This window comes from Polyodon spathula, chromosome 3 (assembly GCF_017654505.1).
Source record: "Polyodon spathula isolate WHYD16114869_AA chromosome 3, ASM1765450v1, whole genome shotgun sequence".
NCBI classification, from domain to species: domain Eukaryota; kingdom Metazoa; phylum Chordata; class Actinopteri; order Acipenseriformes; family Polyodontidae; genus Polyodon; species Polyodon spathula.
This window is the reverse complement of record NC_054536.1, coordinates 38,670,960-38,696,238: the sequence shown is the minus strand read 5'-3', so window position 1 is coordinate 38,696,238 and position 25,279 is coordinate 38,670,960. Positions and strand designations below refer to the sequence as shown.

At 36.6% G+C, this 25,279-nt stretch overlaps 1 protein-coding gene across 3 annotated transcripts in view; it reads right to left on the bottom strand.

Moving 5' to 3' along the window:
- The window catches only part of tmem108 (transmembrane protein 108), a 134,896-nt gene extending 120,321 nt beyond the window's left edge, over positions 1-14,575 (bottom strand). The window contains exons 1-2 of one of the 3 annotated variants that reach the window (XM_041245214.1): positions 14,463-14,575; positions 13,206-13,320 (exon numbers count right to left, since the gene is read on the bottom strand). The gene's annotated coding sequence lies outside the window, so the exon portion shown is untranslated. The remainder of the gene's footprint in view (positions 1-13,205; positions 13,321-14,462) is intronic. The other 2 variants (XM_041245215.1, XM_041245212.1) reach the window with 2 other exon arrangements.
- Positions 14,576-25,279: the final 10,704 nt, after the last annotated feature.

The following is a 25,279-nucleotide window of genomic DNA, read 5'->3' as shown; positions in this document are numbered from 1 at the left end:
AATACATAAATATAAAAATATAAGAAAAAGAACATTCTAAAGTACAAAGAACTATTGAGTGTGGGTGGTATTTTTAATTTGATTTCATATTTCAGGCAAATCATCTACCTTGGCCAAAGGAAACATCGAACCTGAAAATAATCTATTTTTGTGAAGTAAGAGAAAGCGGTGGCTCACAAAATTGCTCTAATAGGGGATCCTATATTTAGTTTTTCAGATGAGAACTTAGGTGAAGGGCAGCAACCAGAGCAACTACTGGAGGAAATATGGAACTACTGGAGGAAATATCACCAGATATAAAAATAAGAAAGACAGTTTTTTATCCCAGGGACTTGGAGAGATCTGCTTGTTGTGAGCATTTTAAGCCCAGATACTATTAAGAGATGTGTAAATACTTCACATTATGTTTAGCCTGTTACCAGGAGGCTTATCCTCCGGGGAGACATACAAGGAGAGAGAGTAGATTCAGAACACGGGTTTGGATCATACGTTGTTAACCATACATACAACCCAACAGGGAAATTAAGATAAAAAGACAACCTGATAGTGTTAAACCAGACAGGTGAAGGACTGAATATTCTTTGGATACAAGATTTAGGCCAGAGTCTGACACAGTTCCATCTGCCTGAAGAGGTACACCCTTACTCACCTCCCTCCCCCAGAAGCCTGAGGGAAAGCAGCAAGTCAGAGTCACAAATGTGGGAAATAGTGAGAAGACCTAAGTGGATCCCAGATGGGGAGTGGGATCGTAATATTATAGGTAAACAGGAGAAAATTGATCTAGCAACTCTTAGACGGTGGGGGGACACAGAGGAGTTAGAACTTGCAGAAAGAGAGAGGGGTGACTTAGAGGAGGAAATGCCAAAGTTGAAAGTTGAAGTCAAAGAAATAGAGGATGAGTAAAACAGATTAAAAGGAATTAGACGCGACAGATGCTACTAGTTGGTGGATTTGGAGAAATCAAGGAAAACTGAACTCACAACCGCATTTAGCCTGTGTGTAGTACCCTAAGGCTATTAAAGTACATGACCAAAATGCTGTACAATTATGAAATACATGAACAAAACCAAGAAATTGTTGGAGATATGGGATTGTTTTTTTCAAGGACTTCTTCTAATATGTTAGCCCAAAACCTATGTTCACTGTAAATATCATGCTGAGCAGGTTATTTTATTTCCCAAGAAGTTTCAAAATTCGAAACACAGCTTGTTAAAATGACAAACGTGAGCTTTAAAAATAGACACTGGGCCCAGATATGCCATGTTTGCATATTCATTGTGCCACTGCTGAAAACTGAAGGCATTCCTTGCAGCCCTGCTATTGTAATAACATCTGTGAAATAGTTATGCTAAAGAGGTATGAAATTCATTTTCTGTAAATACTTCCCTTTAAATGGTCCATTAAGTTAGATAGCTATCATATAAACACATCAGAAGCTTTAATGACTTTAATGAGTAGTTATCCATTACAACTGTTTTAAACGCTATCATGCAACTATAGCACAGTAGACACTGTAAATGCTTCTAGCACAGGTTTGTTTAGCATGTCTTTTGTTTCTATAATCAATGCCATATACAAAACTGGTGCAACAGTAGAATTTACCGTCACTAGTTACGGTATATGTTTAATGAGAAGTTCGAAACTGAGATTTTGAGTGTGTATATAGGGGGTATAGATATATATACATATATAGATATATATAATATAATATAATATATTATAGATACTTAAAAAAATACTTATTAGAGGTATTGAATACATCTCCCAATGACAGCAGGGCTCCTAACTTGTTTTCTTAAAATTTGCAAAAATAAGTATAACTGTATCACTTATTTATGTTGAACATCTATATGTATTTTTCATTTTTTACATAACACTTTTGTATCAACACAATAAATATATAAATTATTCTTTTTTTTAAGCTGCTGTTTACCATAAAACATAAAATCATTTAACATTACAGGTTTTTTTTTTTTGTTTTGGTTTTTTTTAATCAACAGAAACATCTTTTCAACAAGAAATTTCTTTTGGCCATTCTTGGTAGTTTGGTTATGCTTTGGGTCTTCTTGTCAAAATGTTTTTTGAATTCATAACAATGGCTGCTAAAATCGAACCTGTTTAATCAGAAACTTCATATTGGTTCTCAACTCCTCTACTGAAGTTCAGCATTTTGATTGGTTCACCTGTTCTACCTTCCTGCTCTGGCAAGGGTTCAAAGGGAGGGAACAGGTTTATGATTACACTATGTAACACAATTACAGTATGTAAATACAGTATAATCGTAAATCTCGAAAAACTACTCACTTCTAAATCTTTTGTAGTCATTTTTGTATTACTTTAGTATAAATACATGTTAATTTGGATTCATATGTTGTTTTTTTCTGAATTTATGTGAACGAAAAGACACACATTTGCCCGTTTTCCCATTGGAAATAGTGATATTTTGAAATATCACTGTCCTGGTCACAAAAGCAAAGTTTGTGGGGAATAATAGCCATTTTCTATACTTCTGAGGCATAAGCAATTAGGAAATAACACTTACTACCCAGGAACAAAAAAAAAAAAAAAAAAAAAAAAAATTGTTACACAGTGTTAGGCTTGCTACCATTTGATTTTTATTTTTTTGCCAAATCAATGATTAACATCAACGTTCATTTTAGAAACAATTTACCAGGTTTTTAATATGTCTAGTAAATTGTTTTTCTCTTAATGTTGTCAGGATCTTTATTAAAAGCTACATTACATGTGGTAAAAATCAGAAACACATAGTTGTAATATTAATAACATGTTTTTCATATTATTATTTAATAATTGGTTAACTTTAGGCTAAGTAGTTTACAAAGATTACATTTAATCGCTACTGTGTATTATAGGTTTTCTTCGTACATGTCCTTGCAATATATTTGCAAGTACTAGCGAAAGAGAAATAAATACATGCGATTTATTTCTATATGCAAATATATTTGTGTTTAAAATGTAATAACAGTTTCTAATATGACATATCTATTATTTAATAGTAGGTGTTAAGTTTAATTCCGAGTTTACAAAGACGGGGAAACTCTCACTTTTTAAATTTGTATTTGCCGCAGATATTTAAAATAGGCTTTTCTCGTACAAATAATACAGCAAATGAGAAATAAATACATGTATAATTTGTATGTGTTGGCATACTGTATCAGAAACCATTATGCATTTGTCTTGCGATTTATACTGCGGTCAAGCTATCAGACACTTATCTCGCAATCAGACGCGTAATTTGTATCGATAGGTTTCACTGTTTCAAGCAGTGAAATTCTTCACTCCGAGAGATTTAGAAATGCACTAGAATAAAATGAAAAATGTAATATTTAACAAGTATGAAAGAAATCTCACTAATAGCTTATTGTAACACAGTCAAAGGACAATTCCATGTTGTTTAAATTATTGAGAACAGACATTTTTGCTGCTTACTATTAATAGGCATATGACCAAAAACATGTGTGTATGTGTGTACCGTACCAGTATATATATATATACAGCTCTGGAAAAAATTAAGAGACCACTGCAAAATTATCAGTTTCTCTGGTTTTACTACTTATAGGTATGTGTTTGGGTAAAATGAACATTTTTGTTTTATTCTATAAACTACTGACAACATTTCTCCCAAATTCCAAATAAAAATATTGTCATTTAGAGCATTTATTTGCAGAAAATGACAACTGGTCAAAATAACAAAAAAGATGCAGTGTTGTCAGACCTCAAATAATGCAAAGAAAATAAGTTCATATTCATTTTTAAACAACACAATACTAATGTTTTAACTTAGGAAGAGTTCAGAAATCAATTTTTGGTGGAATAACCCTGATTTTCAATTACAGCTTTCATGCATCTTGGCATGCTGTCTACCAGTCTTTCACATTGATGTTGGGTGACTTTATGCCACTCCTGGTGCAAAAATTCAAGCAGCTCGGCTTTGTTTGATGGCTTGTGACCATCCATCTTCCTCTTGATCACATTCCAGAGGTTTTCAATGGAGTTCAGGTCTGGAGATTGGGCTGGTCATGAAAGGGTCTTGATCTGGTGGTCCTCCATCCACACCTTGATTGACCTGGCTGTGTGGTATGGAGCATTGTCCTGCAGGAAAAACCAATCTTCAGAGTTGGGGAACATTGTCAGAGCAGAAGGAAGCAAGGTTTCTTCCAGGACAACCTTGTACTTGGCTTGATTCATGCGCCCTTCACAAAGAGAAATCTGCCCAATTCCAGCCTGGCTGAAGCACCCCCAGATCATCACCGATCCTCCACCACATTTCACAGTGGGTGCGAGACACTGTGGCTTGTAGGCCTCTCCAGGTCTCCGTCTAACCATTAGACGACCAGGTGTTGGGCAAAGCTGAAAATTGGACTCATCAGAGAAGATGACCTTACTCCAGTCCTCTACAGTCCAATCCTTATGGTCTTTTGCAAACTTCAGCCTGGCTCTTCTTTGCTTCTCATTGATTAAGGGCTTTTTTCTAGCTTTGCACGACTTCAGCCCTGCCCCTAGAAGCCTGTTTGGAACCGTCCTCACCGTGCACTTCACCCCAGCTGCCGTTTGCCATTCTTTTTGTAGGTCACTTGATTGCATCCTACGGCTGCTGAGTGACATTCGAATGAGTTGGCGGTCATCCCGGTCAGTGGAGAGTCGTTTTCGCCCTCTGCTGGTCTGTAGCTTTGTTGTCCCCAATGTGTGCTGCTTGACCTTGTTCTTATGAACCGCCGTCTTTGAAATTTTAAGGATGGAAGCAACCCGACACTCACTGTATCCCTCTGCCAGTAAAGCCAGAACTGAACCCTTCTTTTCCTCACTCAAAACTTTCCTTTTCAACTCTTTCGGCATGGTCAATAGTTATTTTTTGATTCCAATTACTTTTGAGGTACTAGTAGCACTGTTTTGCTATCCAGCTGGTCCTATTGCAACAGGATAGTGATGACCACAGGAGTGGTTTTTATACTTTTCCTCATTAAATAAGATTTGGTTCAGGTGACCCCCTAATCAGTACCTCATTCAGTAGAATGAGGTGTGCCTGTGTTGGAATTCAACAGACACTGAAATGGAATGGCTGCCATACATGTAGAGATGTTGATTTAAGAAACATTTGCAGTGGTCTCTTAATTTTTTCCAGAGCTGTACTGTGCCTATAGAAAGTCTATACCCCCTGTATAGTGCCTATAGAAAGTCTATACCCCCTTGAACTTTTTTCACATTGTGTTGTGTCAGTGCCTCAGAGTTTCATGCATTTAAAATAGGATTTTTTCCACTTATCTACACACCACACTCCACACTGTTAAGGGGAAAAAAAATTTTATTGAGAAAAAAATTATATATTAAAAATACAAAACTGAAAGTTCATAATTGGATAAGTCTCCACCCCGTGTTAATACTTGGTGGAAGCACCGTTGGCAGCAATTACAGCTGTGCATCTGTTGGGATAGGTCTCTACCAACTTTGCACCCCTAGATTTGACAATATTTGACCATTCTTCTTTACAAAACTGTTCAAGCTCTGTCAAGTTCCTTGGGGAGCGTTGATGGACAGCAATCTTCAAGTCATGCCACAAATTTTCGATTGGATTTAGGTCGGGGCTCTGACTGGGCCACTCAAGGACATTTACCTTTTTGTTCCTTAGCCACTCCAGTGTAGCTTTGGCTGTGTGCTTTGGGTTGTTGTCATGCTGAAAAGTGAACTTCCATCCAGGTTTCAGCTTTATTGCAGAGAGCAGCAGATTTTCCTCAAGGACTTCTCTGTACTTTGCTCCATTCATTTTCCCTTCTATCCTGACAAGTGCCCCAGTCCCTGCTGATGAGAAACATCCCCATAACATGATGCTGCCACTACCATGCTTCACAGTAGGGATAGTGTTCTTTGGGTGATGCGCTGTGTTGGGTTTACGCCAAACATAACACTTTGCATTTAGGCCAATAAGTTCCATTTTAGTTTTGTCAGACCACATATCTTTTTGTCACATGGCTACAGAATCTCTTGAGTGTTTTTTTTTTGCATACGTCAAACGGGCTTTCTCGAGTAATGGCTTCCTTCTTACCACCCTACCATACAGGCCGGATTTGTGGAGTGCTTGGGATATTGTTGTTACACGCACACTTTGACCAGTCTTGGCCATAAGGCTGTAGCTCTTGCAAAGTTGTCATTGGCCTCTTGGTAGCCTCTCTGATCAGTCTTCTTCTTGCTCGGTCATCCAGTTTGCTGGCACGGCCTAATCTAGGAAGGGTCTTGGTGGTGCCATACACCTTCCACTTCTTAATAATTGTCTTGACCGTGCTCCAGGGGATATTCAAGGCCTTTGATATTTTCCCCTGATCTGTGCCTTTCACCAACTTTGTCCCGGAGTTCTTTTGAAAGCACCTTGGTGCTCATGGTTGAGTCTTTGCTTTGAAATGCACTACCCAGCAGAGGGAACCTACAGGAACTGCTGAATATATCCTGAAATCAAGTGAATCACTACAATATAACACAGGTGGAGGACACTTATGAAGGTGATTGGTTATACCGGAGCTAATTTAGGATTGCTATTACAAGGTGGGTGAACACTTATCCAACCAAGCTATTTCAGTTTTTATTTTTAATTAATTTTCTACAGATTTTTAGAATATTTTTTTCACTTGGAAGCTGTGGGGTAGGATGTGTAGATAAAAGAAAAAAACTATTTTAATGCACTTTAATTCCAGGCTATAAGGCAACAAAAGGTGAAAATTAACAAACATTCAGTTGGACCTCCCTAAGTTCACTGCAGATGTTTTGTATACATGCCCCTCTCTCATACAAGGGATGATGTCATTTTACTGTAACTTTTTTTTTTTTTTTTTTTTACTAACAGTAAGCCCAATATCAGTCCTATAAAAAAAAAAAAAAAACTTCCATTGTGCCTCACTAATTTCACTGCAGATGTGTTGTACACATGCCCCTCTCCTATATATCACAGTATGAAGTTATTTGCTATTACTTCTTGAACATAAATAAAAACAAACACACAATAATAATTTGCTCAAAAGAGCCAACTTCCCTATATGTACACTGCTGTGCAAAAGTCTAAATGACAAGCTTGTTTTCTTCTCATCCATACTAAACTGTATTAATAACAGTCAAAGTTGTTACAATAGTGGAAAACACTAGTGGAAGCTTTCAGTAAATTGTTGATGCTCATAAAATCGATATATATTGTAACTCCTGAATGTGTCGAAGACTTTTGCACAGCAGTGTATACAGTATATAGGGAAGTTGGCTCTTTTGAGCAAATTATTATTGTGTGTTTGTTTTTATTTATTTTCAAGGAGCAAAAGCAAACAACTTCATACTGTGATATATGAGAGAGAGGCATGTGTACAACATGCGTGAGGTCCAGTGGAAGTTTTCTGTACTACTGTAGGTGCCAATCTACATAAACAGCATATAACAACTATAGGGCTGATATTGGGCTTACTGTAAATAAAAAAGCTACAGTAAAATAATCTAATACTTTGGTATATAAGAGAGGGACATGTGTACATTAGTGAGATTTCTTTCATACTTGTTAACTATTACATTTTTCATACTTTTTGAAAATGTATGAAAGTGTATTTCATCACTTATTTTATTCCAGTGCAGTTCTAAATCTCTTGGAGTGAAGAATTTCACTGTATGAAACAGGAGAACCGCACGCACGCACGCACGCACGCAAACTTCATGGAAGTTAACAAAGAAAAAAATCAGCTACCAAACTCAGGCAGTTCTTTATAACGATATGCTTCCTCAAAACACAATGCTCTGTCAATCGCACCATCCTGTATTAATCTGTCTATACCACTGTAGCTCAGAGAAATGAGAATTATAATGCAGAGCTCCAGACTGTGATTTAAATGGTTAGAAATGCAAGAACAAAAAAAAAAAAAAAACATTGACAACTTTTTCAGGGGTTAGGCACAAAAATGCAACATCTCCCTTTAATAGCGTCAATATTTATGAATATGAAAACGTCGGTCTGATTACACACACAACGAAATTCATCATTTTGCTTCAAAGAAGTCTAAATACCTGACTCCTGCTCGTTTATATTCTTCAACAAAATTTCTTTATTGATTTAAAAAAAGGACATAGTTGTAAAACAAACAACACGTTTCAACACTAACATCTCTTCATCAGGTATATTAACACCAGCAGAATACATGAACCGCGGTTTCTCGCAACAGTTGTGATGGTGACCAAACGTGTGAGTACTGTTATGTAAATAAAATCAGCTTAAAATGAACAGTTTTTTAGGAAAAGTGGAACAAGAACAGCAACAAATAAAAATACACTTAAGGTTTGTGTCTTGCACACGTGCCATTAAGAAAATGCCCTGAAAACTTAGCGTAATTAATGAAAGGCTGTAATGCAGCAAAAACAGCAAGAATTAAACAACAGTGCCCAGTGAATTTCGGTCAATGGTGTTAAGGGCCGTTCACCACGGATGTGGCGCACATGCCACCTCCCTGCATGCCGCTCTGCAGTCGCCGCAGACCACTGTTCACACCAAACGCGGCAGGGGAAAGGCAGTGGCCGGTCCGTTGTTACGTCATGGCTGAATGTACAAGCAACAAACAGCAAATGCCAGCGCAAAGGGAAGAATGTTTTTATACAAAAGACACAAAGATTAGAAAAAAAAAAAATAATTCATGTAATGAGCTAAACATTATATATATATATATATATTTTTTATAAAACCTAATTTTAATCCCACACACACACACCATCATAATCCACCCCACAATTACCCAAAATATCAGGCAATCGTGTTGTTTAAAATAAAATAATAACATGTTGCTTTTAAAAATGTAGATATTTTCTTTGTGGGTTTTGTCTGGTTTGCTTAGCAAAGACAGTGTGAGTTAAAGGCATCATTATGCATTGCTATTATCCATCCCATCGTATCATTATTTTTTCTTGGGGGGTGGGGATTGTAAATGCAGCAATAATCAGTGGCACTGTGCACCTAACAACACAATACCTGGAACAATGAACAGCAAACAAAAACAGATAATTGCGATCACCTGATCGCCCTAGAAAGAAAAAAAAAAAATGTGGATCCATGACATTCCCAAGAATAGTGATTTTTTTTTTTTAATAGTGTTACTGCGACTGCTTGCCTTTGAGTTTTCTTTGTTCTGTTCTTTTACTAAATAAATACCACAGTATATTTGCCAATTTTTCTGTAATTCTTAGTGACAAAAAAAGATTGTTGAGTGACTTAAATGCTGTTTCAGTTGTATGTTGACATTTTTACCTACAGAAACACTGTTTAGATAATTGTTACTATTAAGGCGTAGTAATATTAATAGATCAGGGGCCGTATTACAGAAAGATCCTAACTGCCAAATCTTATCTTATCTTAGAGATAGGAAATTCTAAGTGTCAGTTTAGGAAAATCCGTATTACAGAAGGATTCCTAACTCATTTTCCTATCATAAGTTAAAATAGGAAATAGTGTATTACAGAATGTTCCTAACTTGTTAATTTCCTAAGTTTTGATTCTAACATTTAGGACAAGGTGGAACATATCCTAACTTACGGTTTGAAAAAGAAAATACCCTACTTTCCCAATGGCAGCTTTACTTTTTTTTTTTTAATTAGAGGAGAGAGAAACTAGACAATTATTGCGAGAAAGGCTTCTGACAGATCCAAATGCTGTTCTTGATTTTTCAGACGAAACTTTAATTTCAAATTACTGTCTCCCAAGAGCAATGATTTTAAATTTAATTGAAACTTTAAAACTGCATCTGCAAAGAAGCACTCGCAGGGATGTGGCCTTACCCGCAGTTACACAGGCAACTAAGCCCTTCGTTTGTTTGCTAATGGTGATTTTCCGTCAGAGCTGGCTGACCTTTCCAAAACATCGCAACCATCGCTGTTGAGAAATTTAACAGAAGTAGCCACTGCGATTGCCAGCCTTTCCACACATTGCATAAAATTTCCATCTCATGTGGAAGTTCAAAATATCAAGCAGAAATTTTTAACTGACAGCGGGATGCCAGGTGTGATTGGTCTGGTTGATGGCTCACTTTTTCCAATCAAAGCACCAACTGGTGAAGATGAACCAGCCTACGTGTGCCGTAAAGGGTACCATGCCATAAACGTCCAAACCACTGGGGACAATAATCTTTTAATTTGGCAGTTAGTAGCGAAATCGCCAGATTCAGCACACGACTCCTTCATATTTAACACAAGGCAAGTACTACACATGACAAATATGCCTACATACAACTTTAACTAGTGTAACCTTATTCAAGGTATACATTACAGTACCTACAGAAAGTCTACATCCCCTTGAACTTTTTTTACATGTTGTTGTGTCAGTGCCTCAGAATTTCATGCATTTAATGAGGATTTTTTTCCACTTATTTACACACCACACTCCACACTTAAGGGGAAAAAAAAGTTTTTATTGAGAAAATAATTATATATAAAAAAAATACAAAACTGAAAGATCATAATGGGAGAAGTCTCCACCCCTAAGAACCTTTGGCAGCAATTACAGCTGTGAAGCACCTCTGGCAGCAATTACAGCTGGGATAGGTAACTGTATACAGCAAAAGTCCATAATATTATTAGTACTAATCTACTTACTATTATTTGCAGTAGTACATGCTCATTCCTTTTATAAACACAATCTACCTCTCTATGTGTCATGGTCTTTAAAACATTACAAGTACAATAGGAAAGATTGCGCTTAAAATTTGTGGAATTTTATAGCCTACCGATAATTCAAAAATAAGATAAATAACACTAGTGTGTGCTTAAATTAATTTCTCTATAAAAAGACAGGAGTTACTTGGTAGGCAAGCTTATTTGATACAGTTGATATACCTAAAGGTAGTGTAAACTGCGATGGGGTCTCTATCGGATTTAAAATGATCTCGATTGTTTGGCTGCTGTCAATCCTTACACAGGCACCCTTTGACTTGTTTTGAAACAGGCCTACTTCCTCTCCTCCTTTTATACCTATAAGATTAAATGTTTAAAAGAAGCAAAATAAATTAAATTAATAATGAAAATGTGGAAATATTATACATACATTTTAAACATCCCAAAGAATATACAGTATTTGTATTGGTAGTATTCAGGGTTATAATGAAAATACATGTTTTAATTACATGTATTTTCGCTACTGCCCAACTATGGTAGTATTGTAGTGTTATATAATTTATTTTTTTTGCCTGCACCTTCGGTGTAAATTGGTCCAAGTATCCTCTGCTCAGTATTGCTCAGCAATGTAACAGCAGATGAACCCCCTCCCGTTCTGTGAAGTTCTTTTTTTCAGCGTTGCCCCTTTCTTTTTTGTATCGCTCATTGTCGAGCACCTTTTCTTCATCCTTGCATCAGCTGTCTGAGGGTTGCCACTGACAGCAGACAAGCCTTTTCCTTCATTTTGGTTGACAGTGTGCTTGAAAACTTTCTGAATATTACACTCCATTTCTCCTCAATGCCAGCCACCAGCACATCCTTCTCTTCTCTGCTGAAGTTTAAAGCCCTACGTTTTTTAACTATCGCTGTTACGAGATCCATGCTATCTATAAACTAATCAACCCCAAATTACAAAATGTTCTATTTTCTTAATAATAATGATGATGTTTACAAGGTTATGCATGAGCTGTAACTGTTGTCCTTTGATTCAGACTTGATCAGCTGTTAGTAGATAACGGTTAACGTTCGATAATATTTTAAACCTATAGTTAGGAAATCCTAACTTAAGTTAGGATAGAATGGAGCACTTAAGAAAGTATCGCCACCTGTGACTTAGGAATCGTTAAATAAGCTGGTCTATGATGTCATAGCCGTGCGGTAAGACAATTATTACCGCATGGTCATGTGATCATAGTTCAGCCAACCACAGCACTTAATTTATCCAAGCCATTTTATAAGGTTGCAGGTTGCAAGGTTGAGCCAGGTTCTTAACCTAGAACCGCATGCACCACAGTGACTATACTTACAGATTTAACTATTAGCTATAGTTTCCTGTATACAAAGCACATTCTGGAATCATCCATGTCCTAAAGAAAAGATAAAACACCTGCCAAAGATATCAAATCAATAAACAATTCACAGAGCTTCAACAGGAGAATGAATGTTGATGTTTTTATTAAGATACTTTTAGAAATTCAGAATGGATTACACTCCCCCTTATACCAAAAACCCCTTGTTAAATTCTCATTTGACAAAGCAGACTGTCCAGCGCCTCCTCCACTCCCCTTTTCTTGGGCAACAAAAGATGATAGACATCACCACCACAGCACTGGATCATTCTTTGTTCAGGCTTATTTTCTAAGAGGTCCATTTAGTAAGGTTTTCTGAGGCCATGCTTCATTGCCTCTAGGCAATACATCAAGCCATTCAAACAGATAATACAGTTATCTAGAGCTAACGTTTCCAAGCAAAACACATAAAATCATTGCTTAATTTTCTATAAAAACTAAAGTTACTGAAAAAGGACCTTGAGGATAGTAATAATGGAAGTATATTTAAATGTGTTGTATGAATAATACCAAATAAGCTTTTGCAATTTATAGAAAACAAACATTTAAATCTATTTATTTGTTAACCCAAAGCCATATGGATCAAAAGTTACGGTTTAATATAGGTTTACATGCTAAATTCAGATTTTACACGGCAATCACAATGGATCATAGACATCAACTGTAAATACTGAGGCCATGTGCAAAGCAGTATGCCATGTATTCATGTATAAAGATGAAATAAATAGTTTTAACATGAATAGAGGTTCATGAAATCTTATTAAAAATGTGGACACACCCATGAGCTTGAAAGTTTAATCTCTCTTTTGATTACAGAATTGTTTTTATTTATTTTTTTATTTTTTTATCAACAATGCAATTTCCCACAGGAAAATAATAATTAGGGACCTGTTTACAAAGAAAAAATCCAGTAGTTTGCCAGAGGTTGCATATTTCCCTGAGAGAGCTGCAGTGCACAATCACGTAGCTATGGAAACTGTATCAGTTTTATACTTCTACAATCCCAAATCATTGTTGATGTTTTATATTGTGTTAGCCTAGTTGTTAGTGCCACGTTACAGGGAACCATTATTCTTCACAGATGAGGTTCTTGCAAATAGATACTTCACAGAGCTCAACATTTTTTTGCTTGCTGCAGTAGAAAACTGTGCAAATTACACACAAGCAGCCTCATTGGTTTCTTACCTTCAAGTAGGATGAGAAAACGTCTTCAATCGCATCTACATTGTCGCTGTCTTCGATTTCTTTATTTAGTGTAACATCCTTTTTTTCTTTTCTCCAATCTGATATTTACTTCAGACTGAAAAAAAACATTAAGAAAACTGGTCAGTTATGCAAAAATCCTGACTTGTAACTATGAACTGTACAAGTATGGCTGCACAGGTTTGTTTTTAAAGCAATGTTTAGTCTATAGACTTTTTAGATAACAAAAGGTAATGTGGCATTCTGTACCTAGTAAACTTTGCAAAGCTTAATCTTGACCGTATTGCTGGTTATCTAGCGGTACTGTAAGGTTTGTAATTGCTCCAGTGCCTGGTAGACAACTATAGAACTTACACAAGGCAGTTCAATAACTGACTGTGATACTTAAGAAAAATCAAACAAAACAGCACGTCCATATACTCATACCAGTCCCTTGCATTTATTTTTAGGCTATTGTTGAGAGTGCAAGGTCACACATGTAGTTCTGCAATTCACTGATAAAATACAATGTCTTCAAATTAATGACACATGGATGGCTGTCAGACGGACCAATTTTTTTTTTTTCTTATGCTAGAGTACATTACAGTACTACAGCCTTATTCAAAGCGACATTTCGTCAGATGAACGAAAGCATTACAAAGCTCTTTCAATTCTATTGCCAAATGCCTCTTCGCATTCTTTTTGTCTTGGTTCTGAAGAACGGGTTTCGTGTATAACGCGATGTAAAATGTGTCTTCCACTGCTGAAATGATTGAACTAACCACAGACTTCTACCAGAATTGCACTGGTGTTACTGTTACTAATCGGTTGCAAGGGTGATTCGATACAACTAACAGATCCATAGGTTTCTGTCCACATTTGGAACCATGCTACGCACCAATGATCAGCCCTACACACCGCATTTGCCTACTAATTTATAAAACGTAGACATTATTCCTAATTTTAGAAGAAAAAAAAAAAAAAAACATTTTAAAACAATGGCATGCAGCTACTGAGATGATTGCTCTTTTGATATTACCATTTCTATTAATAATACTTTTTTTTTTTTTTTTTTTTTTTAATGCGTTTATCCTTTATATTGAAATTTACCGGTATGTTTGTGTCATGAATAGGTGGTGCAATTGCCAGAGTTAGTAGCGTGACTCAAGAAATACCTAATCTATAACACTTTAATTGCAGTTAGAATACAATGTGTATTACATTGCGGCATTCTAATTATCAGAAGAAAAAAATGCTTACCTCTGCTGTGTTTCGAGGTGCTAAGGTGCTTCCACTGGATTCAGTGCGGTGCTACTGTTCTTTCACAACTCTCAGTAGCCATCCAGGCCAATTGCACATGTTGCCTCGCATCGGTCACATGACCACAGGATCCAATCCACTGCTCTTTCCAGCTCCAACTTCAGTACTCCGCAAGGGAGGTCTTACTTTGCCCTCAGCTTGTTCTAGTCAGACACAAAAATGATAGCGGGGGTGCCTGGTCGTGTGTTTGTTCGGGCTGACCTAGAAGTACAATGCACACTTGGCACTGTCGACTGGCTAAATTATCTGTGCGCGGAGTAAATCAGAATTCATAAGCAGTGTACAGAATACTGGAAACCCTGCAGTGTCACTGGGACACACAATACAGGGCTGCTGAATAGCTGATAAGGATGCATGGTCACAAAATATAAATGAGGGCATATTGCTGCAACAGCAGGGACAGATTGTTTTTCCTTCACACAGATTAGTGGCAAAATTTACAGGAGTTACAGTGGATTACCATGAATTGTTGTAAAGGGAAGTTCAGATAAACAATTGACCAAAAAACGGAACGTGACTAAAATAATTGTAGGGTTTGAGTGAACATAAATTAAAATGCAATATTCTCCTATTTTATGAAAATTGAGGCATTCTTTTCAGAAGGATTTTACGAAAGGGTTGTCAGTCATGAAGCTAACTTCCCGGTTTAGTGATATCGGGTCTAAATAAATGTAAGTAAAATTATCACTGATAAGTTCACTGAGTGTATTTCAAACAAACAGATAAGTTAATGGACTTCCTATGTAAAGTGCAACTGAATTCTATTTTTAAGAATCAAAACTGTCCAAAACCAATCCTATTAATGTTTAGCCACAAAAAGAATATGTTTGTCTGCCCACTGCACAGAAATGGGCAGATTCAATTGATACCAAATTGAATGTTGTTCAATTCCAGAAATTTATTTTAAAGGATCTGAATAATTTTTATTACAGTAAATAAAATTAAAGTAAAAAATGTTAACTGGATGGCTGACATGCATCTACAATAAGCTGTTGTTTGATTTATTTACTCAAAAAAATTATTTTCAAATATATAGAACAAGGAGGAACTGTGATTCGCGAAAAATGTCAATCTAGCAGATGTAAAACAAATACAAAATATAGAGGGTGTAAATTAAGTTGTGTTGTGTGGCACAGAGATCCTTCATAAAACCACTATTGTGATGGTCACTAGACAAATATCATAACTGAAACAGTTTTGTTAGTCAAAGAAACCATTTGTGTTGCATGGTCTTTTAGTTTGTTGATTCCACACAGTTTTCACATGAATGCAAATTACTTTATAATCCATGCTCAAATCATTATTTAATGACACCCACCCACATCAGTCAATATAGTAACCCCCTTACCATCTGTCAGTGTTACACAGGTATTATCCCTATATGAGTCATATAGAATTAATTACGTTAAACCAGTTTGTGCAGTCGCTGAAAATGTTGGATCACATTGGATTTAGAATTTAATATAATTAAGAAATTAAATGGTTTCAGCATGTTAATACAAATAGTTGTATTATTATTATTATTATTATTATTATTATTATTATTATTATTATTATTATTATTATTATTATTAATTACTTCATTTTTTGTTTTTTTTATTTGCTTCTGAATATTAAATTACCACATTAAAAAAAAAAAAAAAGTTTATCACCTTAATAGTATACAACTGTCACTCGATTATCCAAACACAGATTATATCTGTTTATCTGAACAAAAGGTTTGTTGCACCAGGGCTGTAACATTGTGTCTATGGGAGCAGTACCTATTTGCCAGCACATTAGACTGGTCACACATGCATCCTATCCTGTAAGAAATCCCAGTGTCTGACATTATCATGTGCACTGAGTACAATACACACTGTAACGCATGGATCTGCAAACTAAAGGTGCACTTCAGCTTGATAACATTTGGATGTATGTGGTATGTCTTGATGTTCACTCATAACTCAATCACATCTGATGCTGCAGAGGTTGCATTTTCAGGTTACATTTTGGTAGCTAATTTGATTCTTAGGCTCATCCATGCCATATTTTATAAAGTCCTTGCTTTTCTTCTGTTGTTGTCATATTTTGTTACAGACTTGCTTTATGAGAAAGAACATGACAGCCTAGCTGATACTGTAGTTACCATTTAATCAGTTAGCAATACCCATATCAATCTGATTTTATATATATATATATATATATATATATATATATATATATATATATATATATATATATATATATATATATCATTTCAGTTTGGACATTGAAGCGATGACTGAAGTTGAAGATTCATGGATGGAACACATAAAAAAATCTCAGTTTTGGATGTGGGAGGCTGGTACCATCAAAAAATGTATTAGCCATTGTAACTATATGTCAAAAGGCGGATGGCCGGTTTTATCTTCTTCTGCAGAGGCGAGTATGGCTTTTCATTTATCAAACTAAACATCTAAAGACAAAAGAAAGGCCTTGGTTCAGACAGGCCATACCATATAATAATGACTTCACAGAGTTTGCTACAAATAGTTTGTCGTAACAGTCTTGGAAACTGACATTTTAGAACCTGCGAGTACAATTGAAAATACAGGTTCTTATCGGACTGGAAGAGCATTCTATGCAACTCTGTTGACAGCACAATGTTTAACAAACAAATAAAACAAGGGACTGTTCGACTAATGTAAACAGCGGTTGATCAAAATAGCAATGTCATAAAAAAAATATTTTCTACGAACAGAAATACACTACAAACTCAACGTGCGTGGTTAGATGTTTCATTTCTATAACCTTATTATTGGGGGGGGGGCAGCAATTAGATCCACCACTACTGAGATCAATTGAATTGACACATAGTGGTATTCAATTTTTTGTTAAATACAAAACCCATTCGTTGCTAATTATTGACGGTTATCATGATTGAAAACTAACATCTAATGAATTATAGAATAAATACATACTCATCAAGTGATGAAAAATAAATTTGTAATTAAAAAAAGTAACAAAAATGGTTAAAATTAAAGAGTACAGCAACAATCTCAAAAAGGCTGTAATACAGCTAAACGAAAATGGAAAAACTAAATGAAAAATAGCAGAAAAAACTTGGTTTACTGAAAAACACTGTGTGGGCTATTATTGACAATCAAAAGAGAACAGGAACGACTGAAACTAGCTCCAGGTGTTGAAGACCAAGAAAGATTTCTGCAAAATCTGAAAGAAGAATCAGTCAAACAGCCCAGCAAAATCATTGGATTACTGCAAAAAGGAAGGGAGATTGGCCACCTGCCCCCAGACTTGAATCAAGATGTTGTGGGTTGACTTGAAGGCTGCTGTTGCAAAGGAAACCAAGTGTTGAAGAATGGGCAGAAATATCTCCAGGAAGATGCCAGGAACTGGTTTCAAAGTACAAAATAAGACTGCAAGCTATAAAGGAAACAAAGGGTTGAGTACACAAAATACTAATGTAAGGGTGCCCAAATACTTTTGTTAAAGCATAAAGTTAGTTTTTGCATGTTATTTTTCATTGTATGCATGTTATGTAATAATTTTTATTTTATTATAAGACTGAATCTCTACTTTAATGAATATCTTTCAATAGAACAATTATAAATTATAGAAATCACTTTTTGTGATTTCTCTCCTTTTTTTTAACTGGCGAAATAATTTTGTCTGCGTGTGATGGTTCACGTCCCATCCCTTATAAAATAACAATAACTTTTAACAAGCTGGCGTGTTTTAAAGGAATCCTGGAATAAAGTGGGGCTGTTTCTTATTAACAACTGCAACGAAAACCATAATATTGTATACTGTGTTTAGTTAAATGGATGATAATAAAAAGGAGTAAACGAGTAAAAAGTTTAACAATCGTGTTTGTAAACAAAGATGGTTTTCATGCCGGTTAAACAAATACGTATAAATGAGAAGAAACATGTGTCATTTATTTAACATTATTTAATGTCGTGTCTTTCCTTAGGAGGGAGCAGTAGTACTAGGTCATAAGCTTGTGAATGTCAGTCATTGTGTACAACCTCATAGTCATTTGCCTGAGTGAAGTATCCTTTACGAAAATAAATATTTATACCTGTCAACATTAGCAAGTTGCTGTTTCCAGGGTTCTAAACACCTTCGTGTTGTCAAGAGAATACTATGATTGTGGATGGGGATAAGCTCGGATTGTCACCCTGTTACACACCGTAACATTAAGTCAAAATAGTCAATATGCTTTTTTTTTTTTTTTTTTTTTTTTTTTTTTTTTTTTTTTTAATTGCTGCTGTGCGGCACTGAAAAGAAACATCTGCTACAAAATGATTACTGTATATCCCGGTAGCTCCTCCATGCTGAGTGCAGGCTATCGTTACATAAAAATAAAAAAAAAAATGATGTTCGCCACATTTTAGGCCTGCTTTTCAGTCACATATGTGAACGCACAAGGTCACCTTAAAAACGCAAATGTAAATCTAGGATGGCCCGGTAGTGTGAATGGGGTTTAAGAGCGTGTTTGTTGTTGCTGACGATTCAAACAACTATCCTCTGAATGGCAGCACTTGCTAAGTTCTGTCTTTACGTTCAAACAGTGCATTACAACCTCCACGAACATGTCAAGAGTACGTTCAAATAGTCATTCAAGAGCGACTGGAGCTACGATGATATTCGGGAAACACTGCAGTTTGTAAATGTTACACTGGTGAAACGGGCCCCTGTTTATTCAATGTATGAAATTGAACTTTTCTGTACACAATTACTAGTGATTCTGTAAAATTACTCTCAATAATTTAGGATACATGTTGTGAAATACAAACTCATGCATCCAAAATTTTAGGGGCATATTTTCAAAACATTTACAGCAGTCCAAAATGAACTATTTAACTAGTCATTTACTAATTAACTGTTTTTTTTTTTAATTATTATTATTAACACAGATAAAACAGTCGAAACACAAAAATGAATCCAGTGTTTATCGTATAAGCACATAAAAGAACACCAGAGATCATTACTTGTTTGGTGATCACTTATCCTGTTCAGGGTGCATTTTACTGTATTCTGTTGCAACAGAAGAACAGCATACACTTTGATTTCAATCTGCAATGTTTTTTAATTTCATTAAATCAGATGATACCTCCATATTTATGGACAGCATTTTTAAAATGGTATAAAAAATGAAAGCTGCAACCATAACCCTATCTAATGTTCATCCACCCGCAGCCATATAATGTTGTACATTTCTTTTGGCATTACTAAAAATAAGCACCGAAATAAGCATCACTAATTATAAGCAGCTATTGTGTGCATCGGGTGTAAAGTTATTTATCTGTTTAGGTAAACAACCTTAGGAGGAAAGGATTATCAGTTTCAATATACTGTGAATTAGAGTATAACATTTTAAAATGAACATTTAATGAATAAAAAGCAGTTGATTAATTTTCTCATTTATAATAGCGTTTGCAAATAAAGATCTCTGGCAGACAAACTTTTCTGAAATCTGTGCCACCTGATATTTGAACACTTAAGGTTTTATGTGCTCTTCTTTAATTTAAATCAACCACACAGGCTACTTAAAAATACAATTTAGAATACAGATGACTGAGCTAAAGAAAAAGTGGACACAAAGAATAAAATGGTCTTATAATGAATCACTGACCTACTACCATATTCTAATAACTTGTGAATCACAGTTCCATTAGCTTTAATTTCCATGAGCTGGAGACCAGCAAAAAAGACTGAGAACCCAGGCCTTCTGATAGAAAGCTGGGCTCTCTCAATCTATGCATCTGTGTTACTGAAACACAAAAATTGGGACCAGATTGAGGTAGGACAGCACATGTTCAGCACTATGTTCCATAATTTGCTTTAGGACTACCTGGTAGGATTGTCAAATGTTCATGCTCCCTCCTGCAAGCTGATTATTTCTGTTCCCATTGTAACCATTTATTTTTAATCAGAGCATCAGCATTGTTTCAGGAGGGAACAGGATCTGGATACACATCCTCTTTCTCCGAACGTTCCTGTTATTTGTTTTATTCTCCAGCTGACTTATGACACATGAGAATAAAAATATCAAAACAGTCAGGATTTTGCTGTGACCCAGATACCACAGGATACCGATAAAGAAATGTGTTTCTTCTTGTAACACATTACGTCCAGTGTAGACAGGATTTTGAACAACGTCTCATTCAAAAACTACAGCACTTTCCACAAAAGCTGAGCTGGGCATTGGCTGAATTATGAGAAGAGTGGCCACTGCAGGACAGACAACGTCACTTCCTGTAGCACTTCCTGTGCACCTGGTATTTATTAGTCAGTCTTCCATCTACCTATTAACCAGATACAGCCCTGCTTAACATAGAGATGTGTTAATTAAAGATAGACACATACTGTATCTAGCGTAGTTTATACTGGGTCAGTGGCCAGCTTATTTCAGGCTATATACTGTATAGTTTCTCTGCTGCTTACTTAGTTCTGTAGCAGATTTTTTCCATTATCAGATGTAACCACTGACAGCAGATTCAGACAGGTTACGCAGCCACTGACAGCGACATGCTTATACAGTAAGTGTCTTTAACAAAGCAATTTAAACAGCTTCAGTTGCACGCTCTGTCACATGGTAATACTGAAGGACTCTATCATGTTTGGTTGCAACCTGTTTTCAGGAAACCAATCAGAACATGTAGGCCAACCAAAATATTAAAAACTGATTCTGTTTTTAGGTGCAGATTCGTGGAACCTTGTCTACTACACTTCTTCACAAAATTTGTTGGCATCCTAAAATAGATAATCATTCTCTTCAAATACATGCCGATGACTTTAATGAGCAAGCTGAGTGCACAGGTGCCTCAACATGTATCAGTTTAGTAGGGATGACAGACTGGGGGTGAGGTATTATTTTTCAAAACATACTCCCAAAACTGTTTCTCCAATGGTATAACAATAACTGCCCTAACATCGATTGAGCTCCTGTCCCTAAACTCCTCACAGCCAGACTAGATGTTGTACAGTACAGCTGATTTGATGTAATTAGCAACACTTGAACAAAGTCACTTATTTTCAGGAGTCTTGCTGGGTTACCCAGATGTTTTATATAAATCTAGCAACTGATTTACAAAGCAGCAATCAACTTACATTCTCCCTCTTGACCCGCAGGTACTCAAAAGAACATTCTGCAATTATTGCCACGGGTAGGGTGACCTGAGATAACCTAGCTAGTGTACCTATGTAGCTGACGACTACGCCAATTTGTTTTTGGTAAGACAAGGACCGTAGTAACCGAATAGTTATTTCGTTCCCCCATATAGGTTCTTTGTTCCCTGGGTTTCCCACACACACACAATGGGACAGCATCTGGTAAAACAAATTTTATTGTTCTCAACAGAGTAAAAATCGTTAAAATCAAACCACACAATACTAAAAGAAATAAGCTGAACTTTCAAAAGGGAGTGCCAAAAAAGATTAAAAAAAAACAATGCAGACTAGGCAATCCCCTCCTGTTGGTCACGGTCTCAGAAAAAAAGTTCAAGCACACAGACAATTACTGTTCAACAAAAAAAAGAGAAAAAAAGAAATAGTCCGGGGGGGGGGGTAGACCTCACACTCCCGGGGCTTCCCCCAACTCGCTTGGTCTGCCACTGTTTCCTCCCGCCAATGCAGGAACCGCCACCCCCTGCTGGATTTCTCCCTAACGCTCGACTTCTGCCTCCAAAGGACCTGAGACAGGAGAGCGGGGCAAAGAAAGGGCCGTCAGGAACTGACCCACAGGTAAGTAAACTTCACCCTCCACCCAGAGGTTTTGGTCACTTTCCTTCAACTGGTCTATAACCACGTGGTTCTCTTCTCTCTCTCTTCCACTACGCTCCCTGGACCTTGCCCGGACTCCATCTGTTGATCGCTGCTGCCACCCGCGGACCTGAGAGAAGAGAGCAGGGCAAAGGAAAGGGGCCATCAGGAACTGACACACAGGTAAGTAAACTCCACCCTCCACCCAGAGGTTCTGGTCACTTCCCTTCGGTCAGTCTTTCACCTCCTTCTCCTGCCGTGCTCTCCAGACCTCCCCCAGATTCAATCTGCCGCCATCGGACCCGACCTGGAAGCTGGACTCCAGACGCGAAGGCAAGGTAGGTAAACCACTGGAGGCCTCAAGCACACTCTGATGGGGGTGCATGAGGCCGGCCAGTACAGGTAAGTAACACAGACAAAACAGTTAGCATGAATTTGGCAATTAATTGTCCTTTCCCCTCTTCAGAGGTCAAGAAATACGATCTGCTTCCTATCAAGGATCCATGGGGGCCCAAACATCCTGGTGCAAACAGTGGGACCCAAAACAGTTACACCCATCCCTTGCTCTGCCAAAGAAAACAAGGCAGACAAAATAAAGAAAAAAAACAAGTGCGCAAAAATAAATCGATATTTGTTGTACAGCCAAAAAACATGTTTGTGAAATTCTTAAATGGTGAAGCTATTTTCACCCACCAATGATAGTGTACAATAGCTACACAGAATAAAAATACACAACAAAAACAAGTCAAAAAGAAAACAACCAACCACCTATATTGTCCCGACATGACTAAAAGAAATAAGAAAAAAACTCCAAACTCGTTCCTGAATATTGTCACACTGCTTGTCCGTCCCCAAAACGAAGTTCTTGTTGCCAATGGTCGTTTTCCCGAAGTAAATCCAAAACAGTAAATCTTACACAATATCGTATTCCCTCAAGGCTGCGTGCTCTCACTCACTCACTCACTCACTCACTCACTCACTCACCCACTCACCCACTCACTCACTCACTCGCTCCTCCTCATCCTGGTTCTTCCTGTCTTCCGTGTTCCTCTCTCTGCTCTCAGATCCAGCCCCTTATATAGTACTGCTTGGACCAGCATTGGCTGTGGCGCTAACCAGGCAGGACCGCCTGTTGCTGGGGCGAAAGTGCTACCCAACAGTCAGCCACAACACACATAAAGCCAGCTGAGGGTCATTTGTGACACTATCTCAGCTTTCGCTGTTCTAAGCTAAAAAGCATCTATAAGAAGGCATTTAAAGTAATTTGCGCTTAAAATGCATTTTCACAAAAAAAGGAGGACAATTGATTTTGGAAAGGTTTATATTTTCAGAAGTGCAGTACTGTGCTTTAAACTAGGCCACTGCTACTTTTTAATGAAAGGTTAGCAGTTAAGGTTCACAAGAGACTGAAACACGGCTAGAAAATGTATAATGAATGTGTATTTAAACAATTGAATGTTATGTGGTACAGGGATAAGCTGAAAGAAACTAGGAGCAAAGAAACCGATCTAGACAAGCAGATACTGTACAGTTATACTCAGGTATAATATTGGGTAACATAATAAAATATATGTAGTATGAAAATAACAGATAATAAACTTCAATAAACATTCATGCAGTTAAGAAATGTATGGTCTTCATCAAGACTGCAATAAGGTACTGTACTGCAAAATATGATAGCTGTGGAGTTTGAGGGCTAATCTGAAGTCAAGCATCATCATTTACACCAGTGCAGTATTTGCACCATCGTTTTCTAGTGTGAAAAATCAATTGGTAATGCTACAAATTAAGCAAAAGCTCTTACAAAGCTCTTGAATACTGGAAAAAAAATTGAAGTTAATGTCACCAAATTGTTTTTCCTTTTAGAATAAAATGCTGCAAAAGCAGAACTGTACATTAATACAAAACAAACTGCACATTAATACAAAAAAAATGATGGTAAACCAATCATATATTGTAATGGAATACTGTGTTTCTTGTAATTACTGTATTGTCATCAATACAGTAAACGGGACAAAACAGTGGGTTGAATGGCATAAAGTGTTTCTCTCACAAGACATAGTTTGACAGCAATTAGATGAGGTCAGTAAAGGTGGTTGGCTTTTGACCACTGGCTACTGGCCTTTCAAATAGTCAACGGTCAATTAGTTTTTAAGTTTAAGAATATTCATCTCCTAGTTGATCTTTTGACATGTCTTCTTCTGGAGACCAAATGGCTAATTGGCTGCCAGTTGGGTAATGACCATTTGAAAGCCCAGTACCCAGTGATCAATATTACAAACATTGTGCCTCCCTGTCAGTCAAAAAGTACCGACTACACAATGCAAAGGCATTGTAAAGTGTATGGTGAAGCAAGGCAAATATGTGATGTGTGAAAATGTCTGCAGTTTACAATTCAAATGTAGTAAATTATCTAATTATATGAAAACAGTAAATAACATAAATGGCATTTTTATGGACAAAGGAAAATGCAGATGCTTAAACATAGCAGCTCACATTGCATTCACATGGATAGTATTTATACTCTAAAAAGGTTCAGTCTTCTGCCAAGTCAAGGACAAAAAGCTTGTTCTGTCTGTGTAGATTTAATTTTGGTTGGTCACAGCTGATTTCTCGCAGATTATCCAGCCCTATATCCGAAACCCTCTCTTTTTACTAATTAACACCTGATTCATCCTCTCAGTCGGCCCGAGTCTGGTTGGTGGAAGCTAAGTGGAATTCTGTAGTGAAGAAGGAGCCCTCATTTAGAGTGATTTACTGACATGGAGAAATCCAAAATATCAGTTTACAAAGACTCACCCTCAAGGTTAATAGGTACTGAAAATACATTTAGGGACTATGTTCAATGCATACATTTTACCTCAAACTGCTATTAAAGTGGGCGGCTATACAGGTTTACGTGATGATGCATAAATACATATTATTGGTGTTAACCACAAGATATTCTTAGTGGAGATTCAATTTAAATGTGATATTGAAAGGATGCTATAAAAAAGCTGTTCTGTCCC